The 20,862-nt window shown below is 39.3% G+C and overlaps 1 long non-coding RNA gene across 1 annotated transcript in view; it reads right to left on the minus strand.

The window, feature by feature from the left end:
• LOC134737685 (uncharacterized) overlaps positions 1 to 20,862 on the minus strand; it is a 286,300-nt gene that overhangs the window by 101,225 nt on the left and 164,213 nt on the right. Inside the window, exon 7 of the long non-coding RNA XR_010122811.1 lies at positions 14,584 to 14,748. This is a non-coding gene — a long non-coding RNA (uncharacterized LOC134737685). The remainder of the gene's footprint in view (positions 1 to 14,583; positions 14,749 to 20,862) is intronic.

Below are 20,862 nucleotides of genomic sequence, written 5' to 3' on the forward strand. Positions count from 1 at the left end.
ATGATAAAGAAATCTTGCACTGAGTTCCTCAATTTAAATGAGAATTGGAGAATGGAGGTGTAACTTAGATAACAGAATATGTTGCCTCCAATCTTTTAGCTACCTGGGGTCACCTTGACCTTTTAAATTTGTAATCTCCTAATGGGCTCTTCCTGCCCACTGCACAGACAAAATCAATTCACCCAGACCACAACATTGCAGTAGGGAAAGAGTTATTTTTGTTTTGTTTTTGAGATGGCGTTTTACTCTTGTCACCTAGACTGGAGTACAATGGTGTGATTTCAGCTCACTGCAACCTCTACTTCTCAGGTTCAAGCCATTCTCCTGCCTCAGCCTCCTGAGTAGCTGGGATTACAGGGGTCCACCACCATACCCAGCTAATATTTGTATTTTTAGTAGAGATGGGGTTTCACCATGTTGGTCAGGCTGGTCTCGAACTCTTGACCTCAGGTGATCCACCTGCCTCGGCCTCCCAAAGTGCTGGGATTACAGGAGTGAGTCACCATGCCCAGCCCAGGAAAGAGTTTAATTGACATGAGCCTGGCCCACATGGGAGAACTGGAATTATAACTCAAATCAGTCTCCCTAAAGGCTGGGAGCTTAGGGATTTATGGAAAACTTGGTGGGCAGGGGCTCAGGAATGGGTGTTGCTGATTGGTTGGGGATGAAATAATAGGAGTGTGCAAAATGGTCCTCATGTAGAGTTCACCTCTAGGTGGGGCCACAGGATCAGTTGAGTCATGAGTCATGAGTCATGAGTCATGAGTTCCAGTGGGGTCAGTCTGAAAAACATAGCATTTGGGAAGGTCACAAATCTTGCAACCTCTGGTCACATGAGTCCTAAACAGTAAGGGATTATAGAAACTACACCTATCTTAACAGAGTTCAGGCCCCTGTGGTAATCTTAACCTTGTAGACTTCCATTAGTTTTACAAAGGTGGTTTAGTTTGGGAAGGGCTATTATCATCTTCGCTTTAAGGTTAAACTATAAACTAAATTCCTCCCAAAGATAGCTTGCCCTATGCCCAGGAATGACTAAGGACAGCTTGGAGGTCAGAAGCAAGATAAAGTCAACCATGTCAGATTTCTCTTACCATCATAATTTTGCAAAGGTGGTTAAATATTGGTTCAAAATCCATATGTGCAGAGTGGGGAGGGGAAGTGCTGCCAGACAAAATACAGGATTATCCTAAATATTGCCTGGGACATATTAAATGAAAAAAATTACTTATTGTTTATCTGAATCCAAATTTATTCGGAAATGCTGTATTTCATTTGCTAAATCTGGAAACCCTATGAGGGAATAACTCATTGCAGCAATATATCTGGATATCCGCACAGAGGGGCACAAGTACTACAGATCATGTCAGGCTCTAATCTACTTAGCTGGCTTCATTCTTATGCTCACTCATCTCCCTCCTTTTTCATTGGCCCAAAACAGTCTCTTGCCCTTGATTTTTCCAAATCACCACTCAATGCAAGTTATAGTTCTACTGAACATTCAGAAGTGCAAAGGGATGTGGCTTTTGCCTCAGAAAATCACAGCAGTTTTTCAGTCACCCTCACCACTGTTCATTACAGTTACAGTCAAGCATTAATCAGGCTGCACTTTGACATATTTCCTTGTAACTGAAAGTCACTAGATGCTGACCATTTGCATCTCCATTGCTCCTACAGATGGGATTTCTGGCATTAAAATCATAAAGATTTTGTTTAAGAGTTGCCTAAGATATTTTTCACATTCTGAATTCCAGCAAAACAGCTGACATCAACCAGTCTGAAAACACAGAGGAACAGAATCAGCATGAGAATACAGCTTCTTCATCTCCCTTTCCCATGAACTCACCCTACACTTTTCAACCAATCAATGATCACCACACTTTGGCCCACTCCAAAACCCTAGACCCAAACTCCTCCAGGAGATAGATTTGAGGTTCCCTCCCATCTCCCATCTCCTCACACAGCAGCCCGACAATTAAACCTCTTTCTTTGGTGCAACCCAGTGTCTCCACGTATTGCCTTGCCTCATGCATTGGGAAACAGATCTATTATGATTATAGCCTCATCTCTGTCCCTCAATTTTAGCTCCAGTCCCAACCCCCAAAATCCCATACATTTCTAGTTTTAGAACATTTTGAATCTAAGCTAATGCTGGGGCCACTAGGCTTGCATAAAGACCTTCATCTACAATACAAACATGTACCTAAATGAAAAGCAGTTACTCTTGAGCTGCATTTCATTATCAGTGCTTAAATTACAATTTTTAATTCCCTTCTATATAGAGGGAGAAGTAAATTTTTTACAAGGCTTAGAAGAGAAGACTGAAAAAGACTGAAAAGGGTAGGATTGTCATTTTGAAAAAGAGCTGTCTTAGGCACAAATGAGTCAACAGATATACCAAAAGTTAAAATAGATGTTAGCAATTAGTTCCCCATCTCTGTTAAACCTGCATCTACAGGAAAATGGTCAAATTATTGCATGAAAGATTTTGATCACCCGCATCAATAGGCCTCTTGAGCCTGTATATACCAAAGGGATCACATTAAGAGCAATAACTCAACTATTAACATGTGCCTCTTCTCAACATAAAACTTACAGTGACTAGTCAAAGCATTACACATCCAATTTTCAGACTCTCTTGAAATGTCTCACTAATTACATCCACTGCTACTTGACAAAAACTCTCTCCTTTGACCAAAACTTTAGTCAGGCTCCCCCGTGTCCTCTCCTTGACTAGGCTCAACCTTGGGTTTACCTCTGTGTCTTTGTAGAATCTAGTTTTAGCAAGAGTCTCGCTAAATCACTTTAGCAAAAATCACCTCAATATCTTATCACCCTAGCCTGCCTACCTTCAACAACGATCCTCTCATGACAGTTTAACTAGAAATTCCTTATTCTTGATGCTTCCTCTTAGTAATTTTCCACCCACTGACTCCTTCCATCTTAGTTGTAATCTCACTTGTCCTTTTCAGAGACAGAGTTGAGTCTGATCTTCCCCCGCAATGTGAGACCCCATTGCAGTGCTCCCTGTATTTATCTCCATGGCCCCCTTGAATAAATTCTGCCTCACTAACAGGTGTCATGACTAATTTTTTTTTTCACTGAAAAATATTTTAGACACTGTATATACTAAAGACAGTTGACAGTAACATCTCCCCAGGGCCACTGTGCCAGTGCCTTCTGTGAGAATGTGGATGTTGTATGAATCATCTTTTCTTTATTTTCTATATTTTATGATGCTTTGATAACTTGGGGACTTGCAGAACTGAGAAGGGACTGCCCCTCCCAGGGTCAGTTAATCCCTAGAGAGAGCAGACAACTTGCCTGTGAGCCCACAATTGGTATACAAATAAGCCCAGGGCCAGGTGCTGGACAACTAGAAACAACCCCTATAGCCCACAGCCTGCCAAAATTATTCTAAGCAGCGAATCCTAATCCTGCTCAGCTGCTTGCCATGCTTCACCCATTCCCTCCCACGAAAACCACAGTAAAGGCTCTGGCCCCTCCTTTCTCCTCATTCCTTTTGCCCTTAACCAATCCTGATGCTTCTCTATGTGACTCTCTGTGGCGTGGAGTGATCCCTCCTTTCAGGACCTGTGAGTAACAAATTACCTTTTCAATGGCATTTGTCTCCTTATCTGCTGGCCTCACAATACCTGAATAAAACAAAACCCTGGGTATGTTTAAAAACAGATGTCTGTGAGAAAGATGTTCTCTACCAGGGTTCCCAGGGCAATCAACCCTCAAGGTGCCCTTGAAGGATTTATTGCATGTCCTTGTTAAAGCAAACTAAGTATGGCCTGAGAAGGACTCTGTACTTCTATATTTGAGTCCTTGTGGATGAACTGTAACCTAGCTTAATAGTCAGACAAAATAGAAAACCTAACTTAATAGTATACACCTGTAACAATAGCTGAATGTTGGCCAATCCCAATGGCCGTATTTCAACCTCTCATAGACTGCTGAATGTTCAAACTGTGTTCAAATAAGGCAAACACTGAGCTGTAACCAATCTCGCTATTTCTGTACCTCACTTCCAATTCCTGTATGTCTTTATCGTTTTTGTCTACAAGTTTGTTCTGACCACGAGGCATCTCTGGAGTCTCTCTGAATCTGCTGTGATTCTGGAGGCTGCCTGGTTCATGAATTGTTCGTTGCTCAATTAAACTCCTTTAAATTTAATTCAGCTGAAGTTTTTCTTTTATCACCCTGAAGCTTTCACTACCACCATCATGTCAGGAAGCCAGAGAGGAGAGGAAGATTCCTCCTCGTGGTTGTCACCTATGGCTCAAAAGCTCCAGAGTACCTTTTGAACATAGTGTCTTCAGCTTCTCTGCCCTCCTTCATAGAGCTCAAATACTAAATTTGGGGATCAAAATTAGGGCTCAGCTTTCCCATTCTGCACCCTCGCCCCTCCTACCCAGCCACAGGCCCACACAAAACTTCTTTGGATGGAGCCCTTTCCCAGGCAAATTAATTGATGTGAATCGACTCATGCAAGTGTCTGCCTTCCAGATTCACTGTCAGTGAAACAGAGGACCCAGCTACTGATAAGGACTATCCTCGAAATTCAGATGCTATTGAACATTAGGATGAATTTCCAAGGTAGATTTACATACTTGCCTTCCAAGACTTTAAAAGTAGAATGATTTATCAAATGTTTGATTGAAATAAATTGTGAAGGGAACCTATGACGCTACATTGTTCTATACTTTATTGAACTGTATAATATATATCATACATAGTGTAATGCATGTGTTTATGCATGTGTACCTTATATATACACACATATGTATAATATATATTCACAATTATATACAATAAAAATGTTGCAAAACATAATATGTTCACTCAGAGAATATGTGAACTTCCCTCAGTGTAGGAGCAGCTTAGTTCATGGTTCTCATTAGTAGATAGAGCCAGTAAAAAGGCTGGGCTGGCAAGAGGAGATCTAAGCTAAGATATATTCCCAGAAAACTTACAGCAATTCTTGTTGCTTCCCTTTCCTCGGACACATAGCCTGACTCTAGCCAGACTATAACAGGCCCAAGGCAGAACCACTGACGAGCCCTTTTCAAATGTCTTTCTCCAAAAGAAATTGTCTCATAGGAATCATACTTGGGTATTATGGCAATGCCCAGCTGCTCATCAAATTCCTATTTTCTTCTAGATGCTCAGAACTATGCTATTTTCTTGCTTCCCATGAAGTCAGACATGCACCTGTGACCGAATTCTAGGCCATGGAATGTGAGCAGAAAGGATGTGCACTATTTCCAGGCCAAGCCTTGTAAGAAGTGGATCTGCAGGCTGAATGCTGAAGGTGACTATGATGGTGAGGCCATAAGATGACTTGGTCCTTATGGCTCCACATGGACGACAGCCAACCTGTAAGCAGAAATACACACTAGGAGTTTAGGTGAGGACAAAACAAAATTCTACCACATCTGAGCCCTTTTACATGTGGGGATCTATTTGCTGCCACAGCTCAGACTCTCTGCTAAGACTGGTATCTACTGTTTCAGCAGCTTGAACCACAAGCTGATGTTCCTCCACGCTTCAGCAAACACCAAAGGTCATTTTCTATTTCCTCTGGTTCTCCCACACTGGAATGGCTGAAATCCCACAGGCTGTGGAAGCTACTGAAGATCAAAGCTATTCCATGCCAGGTAATGCTTCTTCAAACCAGCATCTAATGATTCTACTTCAGGGATTATTGAAAGAATATACTTTGTGATTGCTTTTAATTGGTACCTGTCTTCTCCTTGATAGAATTTTATTAACAGAAGTGTAAACATTCATGGCAATCTCAGAACACAGGAATCTTAAGCAGCTTATAAAATTCAATCAAAGTTCTTTTTATCTTTAGTGTTTGCTCATAACTTATTAAATGTTTCTCAATGTTACAAGTCCTGCAGCAGAAATATGCCTTACAAATAAAAGTGGTAATGTAGAGACGTTAACATAGCAAAAAGGTTGAGGGTTGCTCAACACTGCACAAAGTAGTAACAACCTTTCACTATAAAAGACTACTATTAACAGGAGAATAAATAGTCCTTAGATATTACTATTTAAAAAAAATGAATAGAATCTACCAATTTTTTGCCCACCATCCCAATGTTATCAAAGCCATGTACATTTCACACACACACACACACACACACACACACACACACACACGCATGCACATATACTTTTTGTGTAGAATTTAAGTTCTCTATATAACCCCAGGAGATTTTACAGTGAATCTAAATTCTACTGGAAATGGAAATGTTCTTGAGGTCTGTAGTCCATTTGATTCTCTGGAATGCAGTTGTTTTGTAACAGTCTAATTCTAACAGATCTGCCCACAATAAGACAGTAACAAATCTCATTATTTACACTCACTCAGCGGCTTAGGCACTGAGGTGTTAAGTGACAATATGGCGAACTAAATCTCAGTTTCTCCATTGGTTAATGTGCATCTACAAAGTAGAATCAGACAAATAGGCTATGACTGTATTAAAAACAAAGCTGGATTAGGCTGATGGAATGGAAGTCCTCACATCTAGGTCAATTTTATAGTGCCCACACTGGCTGGTATGAGTGTTTCATGTTTAACTGGGAGGTGGTTTCTCTGAACACAGAAACCAGACATTGGGGGTCTTTCTGGAATTAGGTGACCCAGTTTCACTGCTGACACTCTCCAGATATGCAGCATAGGAGGGGACATACTCAGCAAGAAGCCCCTGCTATAAGCTCCTAAGTGACACCAAGAGAAGCACTCTCTGAGAAATTAGTCACAGCAACTTTCTGACTATTGGAAAAATCCCTTTACTTGAATGTCACAGAAGCCAATGTGATCAGAGGCCAACAAAATGGTACAGAGATGCTGTAGCTCTCAACCTCAGTCATAGTTGAGTTTTTATATCTGGCTACACTGAAATCTGAATAAATCACCCTGTTAAAATAATATTTGTCACATTGACATGTAACTGTGACTCTACATGTCTGATCTCTGTCTGTTTAACCCAGAGATAGGCACCATCAGCGAGTCTTTCTGGGTTTTGTTACTATGTTGTTCTCTTCTTCTATCTCTTGGGATGGATGGTTGGAACTAAGGAAATGACTCAAAAATATGAGCTGGACCTACTGGGGTCTTACATTGTGGCTTTGTCTAAAGCTAGTCTTGTTTGCCCAGCTCATCCCTTGCCCAGGATAGTCACAGAGTGGCCTGTAGCTCCTCTGGTGGCCTCATTTCTCCATGCCATCATGGCCCCGGGGAAATTCACTCTCACTCGAAAATGCCACTCTTACAGTCATCCTCCATAGTCATCAGTGCAAGCATCATCCATCTGACATTCTATCCTCTTCACACTGCTCAGCACCAGTTTCTGCAGTTCAGGGGACACTCAGTCCTAGTGCCTCTTCTGCTATCATTATGCCACCGTCCACCCTGTCAATTTTCTCTTACTATGGGAATTAAAACTTTATTGGCAAGTGCCGTAGAGTTTAAATCTTTGGAACACGAACTCTTCTATCTTTGCTAGGGATAATGCTTAGCCTTTAGAAATGAAGGCTTATCTTCTTCAGATGATGCAATAGTTCATTTCCCATTCCCCAAACCTGCCTCTTCAATGCAACTGTTGGTCACATTTTCACATCCCACTCCATGAAGTCCTTAAAAACACACCCTGCTCAAATAGGATTCATCACCTGGTAATGCAACTTTTTATTTGTAAAGGCTCCATGACTAGATTGGGGAAGGTTTTTGCTAGTGTATATTAGTCATCTTGTTATCCCTGGCACACAGAAAGCAGTGCCTGACACAGTAGATACCCAGTACACTCTTAATGAATGACTTTTTAAATTTTTATCAATTTAGCAGTACACATTCTTAAGCATGACACCATAATTATCATCTCTTCCCTTTACATCATGTTCTCCTTTTCCTTCTTTCTTGTAATTGCTTCAGAGGAGCAACCACACTGGAAATTGACACCTTCTTTCTTCTGTAATATATTTCACTCTAATCAGACTCGCCAGCAGAATGACTTGGGCCAGAGCACAGCCCTGTAATTTAATGAGTAAAGTGCATTTAGCAGGTAATAGATGCCTCGAAAATTCACTTTAGCTACGTTTAACTTTGGTCACAGCAAAATAATTAAGAGCCCTTGGCTACTCTTCCTTCTCAAATAAATACAATGTGAATCTAAAAGATGGTAAATTAAGTTTCAAAACCAGCTGGTTGGCCTTATATCTTCTATCAGCCAAGTGGTCACCAGAGTAAATAACACTCATTTCTCTCCTTGTCAAGACTTGGTAAGTTTGGACTGCTCTGAGTGTGGCTGCATGTTCTCCTTTCCCTTTGTGCCTGGGACCTCACCAATAGCTTCAGCTCTGGGTCTCAGGAAACAGACCTCATCTGGTTTACATTTCCTTTGAGCCCTACTCTACAGGCTAATGGGGAGATTTCAGATTTCTTTGCTAACACTATCAGCTAAGTAATGAAAATCCCAGTGGAATTCAGACTTCCTCAGTATTTATATATGTCTGTGGGGGCAATTTTGAGTTCATAATCTTTTCCTGAAACCACTTTATATTTAACAATTATTTCTGGCATTATTCCCTCTTTCCCAAAGGAAATTTCCTTAAGTTTATTGCTAGCACATACATAAAATGGTCACACTAAAATGCTATGATATTGTTTGGCTTTTTAGTTTACTTAAACTAATTTAAAAACAGCATAAATTAGTTTACTTAAACTAATTTATAACATTTGTTATGTTTTAATATAAGGATTTAAAGAACAATTAGGAAATAGGAAATTTTTCAGAAGTACTTGGTCTTAATTACCAAGTTATTTAATCTAAACAAAGCCATAAATTTATCTGTTTGTTTCTCTTCCTCCGTTTAGTTTCAACAACAAATACATGGGTTCAGTGGGATGATTTTAGTTTGGTTTAGATTCATCCTTCATCATACAACCGTTAAATTCTTCAAAATATTAACAACTTGGGCACCTCAGGTATTCCATATTACTTAGAAATTGGGACTTTCTAAAAAACCCTTGTCATTTAAATAAAATTTATCCTATTGTAGATTGACATAGTTGTGAATTATGACCTAGACTGCTTTCATTTCTGTCTTTGGCTTTGAAATTTTACCTAAGTAGCTCATATGTGACATTCCAAAGTGCTAGTGTTAACACAGGCCGAGGAGAGGCCTGGTTTATCAAACGCAGTTTAGAGAAGCTGGTTTCTTTCCTTCTCTTTTTAAGAGTCTCCTGTCCCTTCTGAGGCTCCATAGCAGCCCAGTGAACTGCAGGAGTTGGGCTGCTTTTCATGTGAAGTCAGCCATCTTGTTTTGTGGGATACTCTTCATCTTCAATTACAGCTTTGGCAATGGGCTCTCTGGTCAGCCAGTGTGGTTAACAGGCAGCAGGGCAAAGAGGGAAGCAACAGAGAGGGGATGAGGCCAGGGTTCTGGGACTGCTTCCACCATTTGCTTATTATGAGACAGCAGGCTTAGCTTCTCTGTCTTTCAAATAAAAGCTATAAAACGTATCTAACAATTTCAAAGGGCTATTACAAAGATAAAAATTGGTGGATATATTTTTTAATGCATCTAATATGCTATTATTTTAAAGATGATGCTATAAACCCAACAGAAAAATAAATCATTTTTTTAAAAAGCAATTTATAAAAATGAAAATACTAATCATCAATAAACATATAAAGATGTTACCTTCTATAGTGATTAAAGACATACAAACTGATAAATTTTTTTTAAAAAAATTGATTCATCAGGCTGATGTGGGCGATAGGAAATGAGTTTTCTTGCATATTGTAGGTGGAAGTATAATTTGGCCTAACAATAAAGGGAAACATTTTTCAAATGAATACAATTTAATATACATAAGCTTCATCCAGGAATTCTACTTATAAAAATCTATTCTAAGAAGATAACCAGAAAAGTATGCAAATATCTGTGTATAAGGATGTTTGGTACAATATTATTTATAATAGTGAAAAGTGTAGTTAGAATAAGCAGTAAAATTATCATTTTGACAGGATATAAATGATATAATGGGCAGAATTTATTTTGAGTGCATTTAACGTAAACTGGGAAGACACTGCATTGTCAAATGGATTCACCTTTTTTTCTGAAAGTAATATTTGAGAGACGAATATAGACTGTCTAACAGTGCACAGGAAATCTGAGTTTGAATCACATTTTCAAGACATATCTTCTTTGTCCTAGTCATTCTGTCTCATTCCATAAACTTCTATTTTGCTAAATTAAGATTATAGCTTTCAGCGTGTTTCAAATACACTCATATGACCCCTTCTCCACTGCCAACTCACATGCATGCACACACACACCCCACATTTTAACTACAAATGCTAAATTCAGGGGAAAATGTCAGAAAAGGTTTCCTTCCTTTAGGTTAATGGCATACTGATATGACTTTCTGAAGGCTAAGAAGGTCTTTCCTATAGATATGAGCTTTGGGCAATAGATTTGTCATCATTTTCTTAGTTATTACATGTTATTTCAATTGTTCACAAGTGAAGCAGAAGAGACTGTTGTATTGGGAAAGTATCAGAAGAAATGGAGGAGTCATCAATATACTCCAGTATTTTTAAGAGTACCTGAAACATAGCAGGTGTTCAAGAAATATTTGCTGAGTGAATAAATATTGTCTGCCTCGCTAGAGACTCACACCATGAGCATGGCCCTTGCTGAGAGTAGTATCACAGCTGATAAGCCTGATTTACAGCTGAATGCATCACAGGCAGAATATGACTAAAAGTGGCTTTTTTTGGAGAAATTCCCCCTACTTCATAATAATTTAATGAGGACATGAAGCAGTACAGAATCTCTACTCTTAGGGGTTCCACACCACCAACTCAGCTTCACCAAAGGTAGATTGCTAAACAAATCTTTCCTTTGTCCTGAGAAAGACTGATTAAAATGAGGGCATTAGTACTGTTCTTTACATTTCTTGACATATTAAAATATAAGTTCTAGGGATATGATGTACAGCATGGGAACTGTAGTTAATAATGCTGTATTATATACTGGAAATTTTCTAAAAGAGTAGATCTCTGCTAAGAGAGTGTTCTCACCACCCACACACAGATACACACACACACACACACACACACACACGGTAACTATGTGAAGAGATGGATATGTTACTTAGCTTGACTGTAGTATTGAGTTCACTATGCATATGTATAGGAAAACATCATGTTGTATACCTTACATATAGACCATTCTTATTTAAAAAATTAAAAATTTGTAAAAAGAAATACATTCCGGTTATAAAGGCTGTATCCTATACTTGTTACCTGAAAGGAGGAAAAAAGGAAGTCTCTAATCATTCATGTACCACAGAATGTAGGGAAGTCTTTTTCTCACCTCTTTTGGAGGTCATTTTCCATTCCATTTCATTTGTCTCCTCCTGAGCTCATTTCCTGAGCCTGCTCAATAACTCTTAAAGTGTTCTTACCAAGTCAGGATAACTACACCCATCATGATTCATAGAGGTGACCAACTCCATTCTACAGTTTTTTCCTCAATGATAGCCTGCGGCAGTGGGCAAAACCCAGGAATTTATATGTCTACCCTCTTTAGAAAAGACTCATTTCTTCTAAATAATCACAGTAATGAGATCTTCACAGAGCAGCCACAAAAAACTACTTTGTATAGGAAGAGGAAAAAATATCTTAGATTGGGTCTTCTTAACCAAATAAAAAAGAATGTTGGGCTGGTTATGAGGTTATTCTAGAAATGGTTGCTTCTTAATTTGGACTGTTTAGTTTGTTCACTTTCCTTCAGTTCTCCAACCTCATAGTTCATCTGTAAATGAGGAAATCTACATATAGTTTTGTCAGCATTATGATTTGATCACACTACAACTCAGATTTGCCTAGAAAAAGGTTGTTTCTATACTATTCTATATACTAGAATCTATATAATAGTCCATAGTCTTACAACCACTCTGACCTTCCTCATACGCTGTCTCCCAGGGTAGCAGGGAAATTTAACTGGTCCCATTAATGGCAAATCAGCTTACAACTATCTCTTTCAGATAGATCTTCAGTCTTCTGCAGCCATGCTCCATGCCCTTTCTTCTCTCTGTCCCCATCAAAGGTTGTATTGTCTGCCTGTTGAGCCATTTGTCTGCTTGCTACGTGGACATCTGTGGCCAGTGAACTTGAGCTCTGTTTTCCCTTGGGGTGGATCTCCCTGCCACGATCATTTACCTATTCTCAGCCACCCTGCAGTGGTGGTGCCCTCCCTCTCTTGTACTAGAAGTCTGCCCAGCAGACACAAAGGCCACTTAAAGCTCACCTCTAAAAAGTATGCCTCCCTGTTGCTCAAATTCACCCATCAGTGCCATTAGTTATTTTTTGCATCTGTAAGTTTTACTTTAATATAGCTGCCAAAGTAGTGTTGAGACCACCCTCTGAGATGACTCCCAAGTGGGAACCGAGACAAACTCCTCTCAGCTTTTGCCTTCCCTTCAGTCTTTCCAGTGCAGCCCTTGCCCTAAGACTGTGTCACGGACTGAGGTTGGAGTAAACGGGTAGAGCACACACCTCTCACTGTCTGCCTCTCGAAACTCTGTGCTCTTTTCCTCCCCATAACCCACCAGTGTTATCACCATATCCCCTTCCTTAGAAGTGTAAATGATGAACAAGATTCAACTGAGCAGAGAATATAAATTAGAGGCTTTAAAATTATTCATTACATTAAAAATAGGGTTACCATGTGATCCAACAATTCCATATCTGGGTATATACCCAAAAGAATTGAAAGCAGAGACTTAAAGAGATATTTGTACACCCATGTTCATAGCAGCATTATTCACAATAGCCAAAAGGTGGAATAAACCCAAATGTCCATCAACAGAAGAGTGACTGAACAAAATGTGGCATATCCATACACTGGAATACTATGCAACCTTAAAAAGGAAGAAAAATTTGACACCTGCTACAACAAGGATGAACTTGGAGGGCATTATGCTAAGTAAAATAAATCAGCACAAAAAGACAAATAGTATATGATTCCACCTATATGAGATACCTAGAGTAGTCAAATTTATGCAGCCAGGAAGTAGAATGATGGTTGCCAGAGACTAAAGAGAGGAGAGAATGGGGAATTATTGTTTAATGGATATAGAATTTCAGTTTTGCAAGATGAAAAGCATTCTGGAGAGGGATGGTGGTGATGGTTGCACACTATGAATGTACTTAATATACCACTGAACTATACCACTTAAAAATAGTTATAATGGGAAATGTTATGTGTAATTTACCACAATGAAAACTTTTCTGAATGTATTTATTATGCCTGTTTACATCAGCACAAAAGATTGAACAGAAAAAAATTCTATGAGATGGCATGTCTAGGAAGTTTGTGTACATTCTGGCTCTAGTGACACTAAAAGCAGTGATTTGGTGATTCTAAAAGGAGGAAAGTAGGCAGAGAAGAAAGGGATCTTGAATAATGTGGGAAAGTCTTCTAGAAAGCCCTTCACTCAGAAGGTAATCAGGTTTGCTTCACTAAACGAATGCCCTGCCACTTTGTTTATAACAAAAGAAGGTTCATAATATTTATTTTTTCTGAAATTTCTGCTTTGCATACAGGGCCATACTGTTGCCCAATTCCAAAGAACACAACTGGAGTTTTAGTCTCTGTAAATAGTGCTCCCTGGAGTTGTGGAATACTCCATTGTATCCACAATTCCTAGAATAGTACATGGTAAATAGGAAACAGTAGAAGGAAAGAAGGAAGGAAGGAAAAAAGAAAGAAAGAAAGAAAGAAAAGAAGGAAGAAGAAAGGAAGGGAGGCAGAAGAAAGGAAGGAGGAAAAAAGAAAGGAAAGAAGGAAAGGAATTATATATGTAAACTCCTTCTATGACATGGCTGTAATTTTTTTGATGATAGAGTTTATTATATTTAATAAATGTCAACTTGGCTAGGATATGGTTTGGTCAAACACCAGTCTAAATGTTATGTTGCTGTACAGTTTTTTTTAGAAATTTCACCTATAAGAAATATGTTTAATATTTAAGTCAGTAGACTTTGAGTAAAACCAATTTACCTCTATGATGTGGGTGGGCCTCACCCAATCAGTTGAAGGCCCTAAAAGAAAAGACAGAGGCCCCCTGAGGAAGAAGGAATTCTGCCTCCAGGCAGCACAGCTTTCAGATTTGAGACTGCAATACCAATTCTTTCCTGTGTTTCTAGCCTGTCATCCTGCTGTCTGGATTTCAGACTTGCCAGCCCCATAGTCATGTGAGCCAATTACTTGAAATCTCGTGTGTGTGTGTGTGTGTGTGTGTGTGTGTGTGTGTGTGTGTGTGTGCATACACACATTCTATTGGTTCTGTTTCTCTGGAGAACTCTAATACAGATTTTGGAACTAGGAATGGCGTCTATAAATCCTCATGTGTCCCACCCCACCAGCCATAATCATGGAATTAAGGAAAGGAACCAAAATTAGAAAAACTCAACCAATGGAAAGATCAGGTTTACATTCCCATTAGAGCAAAAATGGCAAGTTGATTTCACATCACTTGGCAACTCTTACCTATTGGTGGAAGCTACCCGGAACACAGTACTGAGAATGATTCTGAGGCACGATCCAGGATCAGCAGGAAAACATACTGTGATTGAGAACTGGAATTTGTCCTGGGCTCATCCTGCGCCATGTATTTACTATCTTTGCTTTAGATGACAGAGCTCAAAATACTTTCTGTGGATAGAAATAAGCATAGAGAAATATCCAGATGACATTATACTTCATTTTAATCGGCCTCAAATATTTTCACTTCTTTGGGGTCCTAGACAGCTTTATTTAAATTTGAGTATAACATTTATTCTCTTTATCCTCCTGTCCATGTTCTCTTTTGTCCTCTCTCAAAGAAACTCCAAACCAAGCTGTTCAGCCTTGTAAAAGACAGAAATGGAGAAATAGCCTCTCACTCTGCCTTTCACACCAATATACTCCATTCACTCCAAGGAAGCTGCACAATTCCCTCAGTCTACCCAACCAGTGGGAAACATCCCTCAAAGCCCAAAATGTATGATTGGTCTATAAATTTAGAATTTATACTTTGTAGAGTTGGTTTTAAGTAGAGCAGTCTATTTTCTTTTCCATGCTGAAATCTCATAATTCAGTAGTGACTTTGATCTACAATAAAATATTGTTGACTTGGCTCAGAAAGATTTTCACTTGAGTCTCTCTAAGAAACACCAAACATGGTGAACTGCAAAATTAAAACTGTCTGTTGAAAGAGCATGGAAGTTTTTATTCTTGACATTCTAGAAACTCTCATAGATAAAGATATCTCCTTTCAGGTCATTCCATTAACTCACTTATTCATTTATTCATTCGCTCATCAGGCTATGAACATCAAGTATACCAAAAAAGTATAGGCTCTTTCCCAAGGTGGTGAAACCTAGTGGCAGAAGTCAAATAAGTTAACAATCAAAATACCAAGTAATAAGTCTTATGATAGAGTTGCTCACAGTTTTCTCTGTTAGCACAAAAGAGGGATAGCTGACTATCCAGGGAGTAAGGAGTGTTAGCAAGGTCTCCCTGAGAGAAGGTAGCATTTCATCTGCATCTTGAAAAGCAAGTAGAAGTGATCCAGTTGATGAACACGAAGTCAAGAGCTTTAAAGAGAAGAAAATGCAAGCACAGTCTCTAGGTCAGACAAAACACAGCCTCTTCCTGGAATCGCTAGAGTTGAGGGTATTCAGGGAAAAGTAATGAGAGAAGGGACTGGGGAAGAAAGCAAGGCACCTGCAGTGCCTGTCTGAAGAAACTTTGTGTCATGAGGGGAATGGACCTTATTCTGAAGGAGAAAGGAAGCATTAAATTGAATAAAGCAAGAAGGTGACAAAATCAATATTGCTAGTTAGCATACTTGTCCAGATTTCTCTCTCCATATCTGCTCACCTCTCTCATTTGCATTTTAGGACTACCTTGGTTTCAGTGAAGAGTACATACCAGATGGAGACTAACCTGACACCAGTTACAGATCAATTACAGTGATCACCCATACAAGGAATGTTGAGGGATTGAAGTAAGAGAGTGGAAAGGCTATAAACCAGCAGGGGATAGATTCAGGAAATATGGATTGACAGGATTCAGCCAACAATCAAGTGAAAATGTAGTATGACTTAAGTGAGAGAGGAAGATATACCTGCAGGTGAAAAATTACGCATCCCCAAATTGGATATGTCATAGAGTATGTTTCTTAAAAAATGGCAACAGCAAGAAAGACTGGTATTTATATTTTAAGGCAAATAAAAATTTCAGCACCTGGCTGTTAGTTTGCTGCATTATTAGCTATACAGCAAACAGATGGGAAGGATGTTTGGGAGAAAGGAGAGATCATTTCACATTGGGATGGTAGGGAGCCATATCTCCTGTTACTCTGGTTCTTGCATAAGCAATTTACTATCAACCTGTGATTAGCTGAGCTTAGGGAGGAGCAGAAATAATGAAGCAATCACTCCAAAAAGTATCAGTGTTTGACTTTAGAAAGCACTTTTGAAATGACATAACTACAAGTCTACCACTTATTCACGGAATTCACATTATAAACCCTATAATTAAGCCTGATGCAGAGATGTGATTTGAAAGTTGGAAACTACTGCCACAACCTGCCTCCCTGCTCAACTCTCACAAATTGTTTCTCTTGTGTCTGCATCTGATCATCGCATACAAGTCTCTAGGCCTATAAAATTGCTACCTTCTATTCTTGCTCCCTTTAGCCATTTGCTTTTGGTTATTTGAAAGCAGATAGTCTAGGCAGGACCAGCTACAGAATTTGCAAAGCCCAGTCAGTGCAAAATAAAAATGTGGGGCCCCTTGTTAAGAAATTATTAAGAGTTTCATAATGGCAACTGCAGAGCATTAAACCAAGTGTGGGGCCCTTCTAAGAGTGGAAGCTGGTGGGACTGCACAGATCACATACTCATGAAGCTGGCCTTGAACTTCAACTTTGCGTAAATCAGGTGAGCTAAGTTGTGTTATGGGTGGTGCAGAGGATGGGAAAAAGGAGGCAGCATAGACTTATTGCCTCGTTACACTTCTTGAAATAAAGGAGATATCTATTTTATAGTCTGACAAAATCAAGCCAACCTGAATCTACCCATTTGTGTCTATCATTAGCACTTTACTTATTAAGCAGATGGATTAATCATGGGTAAACAAAAGGGAACAGCTGAAAAGACCATTCGCTACAGCTAATGGCAATTCTAATTTGAAAATGAAATGATAGGTGGGTCTATCAGTTATCAAGATACATTAATTAAATGAAGCATTCTCCCAACTATTGTGTGGGGTGCTCAGAGGAGGAGAATTGAGGCATACCAGCTTCAAACTACATTCTCCATGGCACTCGAACCAAGTCTGGGAGTGAGGATCAATAATGAGCCAGATCTAGATTTCAGAGAGGGACCTCCTTCACCTCTGTTCCCGAAGTGAGGCCTCTGACAGTTGTGGAGTGAAACAGAAAAGATTGAGAAAAAGATACAGGGAAGGCCCTAACACTAACCTTAATCCTAACTTACCTACAGATTGGCCGGCTAGAGGAACTCCCTCTGAAAAGGCAGAAGCTGCAGGAATCCAAAGTTTCACTCGCTGCTCAATGCATTTTCATTTAGTCCATTTATTTATCCATTAAAGTAAAACACATACACACCCAAATGCACACTCATATTTTTGGGTCCCTGCTGGGACTGGAGCACAGTAAGCTTGTGGTCTACACTATATAACTAATTCACCTTAGGTAGGTACATTCACATTATAAATTCTTACGATCCTAACAGCTAATCTATTGCAACACATCTATGAACTGGTTCCCATGTCCTGGGCCTGAAAGAAGTTGCCATGGGACTTAAGCAGATAAAAGAGATCTGGAGAGATTTGATGACAGCCATGTCTTCTTCCTATTCCTGTGTATTTAATCCCTAGGAGAGCTGATTGGAGACATTCTGATTACTCTCTTATAGACTGGAGCAAAATGAAAAGAAATTACGTAGAAACTGTTAGATTTGGAAAGTAAACGTTTAGGACTGGTAGATTTGGGTGTATCTAGTACATTTTGCAGACTAAGAGCTATTTGTAGTGTTTTAAGGGATATTTTACCAATTATACAGGGCAGAGGGAAAAAAAAGGATAATATCTAGGGTTAGCAAGTGCCAACTTTCCAACTCACTAGCTATGTGACTTCCAGCAATTCGCTTAATCTCTCTAGATTTCTAGCTTCCTATCTATAAAATTGGAATATAAATACCTGCTCCTAGTACTGTTCTTTGGATTTAGTGAGTTAATATATGTAAGGCCCCAGGCACAGCTCCCTGAACATAGCTGACACTTTAAAAATGTTACTTCCCTTATTCATTCTTTCCTTTGGTCTTCACCCATTCTTCCTGGGATTATAAAAAATATGTACTTTTCTCTGGAAAGGTGTCACAGTCTTTTTTTCAGAATGAAACAAGTGTATTAGATGTGAAACATGTTGTCTTCTAAAACCTAAGTTCCTGAATTTAAGTCCTACTAGTCCTCACCATGTGTTCCTGCTACCAAAAGTTTATATCCAATGATTTTCACTTCTTACTCTGCTGAATTGTATGACTTCTTTAACAGGAAACAAATCTACAAGAAATGTCTTGATTTCCTGAGGGAGTTTCTTAATACACCCTTTCATTTCAGTGATGTGGAGACATTCTATTTTGAAGCACGTGGTTCTAACAACAGTATTCATTAACCCTACAGCAAGGCTAGTGCTAATGACATTCTGTGAAAAGGAGGTGATTCGCAGTGTGAGGTACACATTACCTTTAGACCAGTAAATTATATTTTAGAAAATGCATAGAAATACAGTCCTATGTAAAAGCGCATGCACATACACAATAAATCCAGACAACTCATAGCCTCTTGTTGGAAAGACTGCTGTGGGTAATGGTGCTTCTGGAAAATAGAAACCAACTGGGATTGCCTCAAGTAAATATACACAACCATAAAATGCAGAATTAACTATGTTTCATTATATAATAATGCCTCTCCACCACAACTACCATGCCGGGTCCCTAAGTGACCAGTTTATTAGCTTGGAGAGATATCTGTGGCAGATAGTAGCTGGCTACCTAATACATATTCTCTTCTTTTTCTGTGTTGATATAACTCTGATTTTATTTGGGGCAGCTAGATAAACATTTTCTAACCTTTCTTAAAGCTAGAGGTGACCATGTGGTGTAGTTCTAACCAGAGTGAACAGATATTTTTCTGGGGATTACTGAGAAAGTTTTGCTTTCCCAATAGAGGTGCCATCACATTTTCTTTGTTGTTTTCTCTTTCTGCAAACCCAGTAGCTAATGCTGCAGCAGCCATCTTGCCACCATGAGGAAAAGGCCAAGAGAATAGCAAAGACTGCAGCCTTGATATCCTTGAGCCACTGAATCCTGAGGATTGCCCCAACTTGTTTACGCCATTATTATTTGGGCTTTCTTGTGAAAACACTCCCAAATTGATAATCTTCTTACTTAGCCAGAAATTTCTGTAAGATTCATTTCTTCAGAGCATATTAGCCCTGAACCACATAAGGTTCAATTGTCACAGGCTTCCTGAAAGAGAGATCAACTAGTTTTTTCCCATTTTCACATGAACATGAATTGTATACTAAAGTGAAATGGACCATAGATTCTAGAGACAGAAAGCCTGTGTTCAAATACTAACTCCATACTTATGACTTAATAGTCATTGCCAGGTTACTTTTCCTTGAACCTCCATTGCCTTATCTCTAAAACATGCATCATAATATTTGCCACATCCTGACTGCCTTACTTGTTGAGATGACCAAAGGAGATGAAGTCTCTGAGTTTGTTTTTTAAACTGCCAAGCATCTAAACAAATGGTAATTAGTGTGACAAGGAAAACATCATCTTCTTCATCTCTGTATCCCCAGTACCAAATACAGTGTCTGTGCACAGTTGCTCATTATACATTTGAGAGAAAGGATTAACTCTGTTTTGTTTTCTTTTACACAAATTAAGTAGAGGATACATTGGAAAGCAGAACCAAGCCCTGCCTATCTTGTACAAGAATGGCAAATATATAGCATGCATGCCTACACTCTCCCCTTCTTCTCTAATCAGACACTATCAATCAGTCCTCCCAATGAAACGAAATTACTCTCAACATAATGCCGTAGACAGTCACTACAAATTCAACAGTGTCATAAAAACAAGTGATTATCCGGACCATAAGAGAAAAAGTTGGGTACAGTAATACTTGGAGGTAAAGATCAGCCAGGACTGAGCATGAGATCTTTAGAGGCAGCGCCATAATATAAGAAACAGAGTGAAATATTAGGTCCCCAATGAAGGGAAAATGACAGAGGGCACCATCCAGGAGCACAGCCATGGGATCAGTGGTCAGGTCTGGCAGTGGATGGGGAGTGGCTGAGGTCCAGGAACAAGGAAGCATCTAGTCAACCAGGAGGCAGCCAAGCATCTTCACTCCTTCATCTCCACTTCCCACCACTGCCACTCCATACCCTGGCTCTACCTCCCTTCTTTGTATCTCACTGTTACCTGTCTTCTTTTCTTCATCATCTCAGAATTCTTTCTACCAAGGGTCAGCCTGACCCAGCAGAAATGCTTTGCAACCAGATATACCTGGACTTCCATCTTATTCTTTACGGAAGACTAGGAAATCTCTGCTGAATCTCTTCATCTCTACATCTGCCAAGTGAGACAATAATGGACACCTATAGGCTTGTGGTAAACATGGAACACACTTATTTATGTAAAGTACATAACACGGGGTCAGGTGTATTGTTAAAGCTCTTTT

Source organism: Pongo pygmaeus, chromosome 11, assembly GCF_028885625.2.
Source record: "Pongo pygmaeus isolate AG05252 chromosome 11, NHGRI_mPonPyg2-v2.0_pri, whole genome shotgun sequence".
Classification (NCBI taxonomy): Eukaryota; Metazoa; Chordata; class Mammalia; order Primates; family Hominidae; genus Pongo; species Pongo pygmaeus.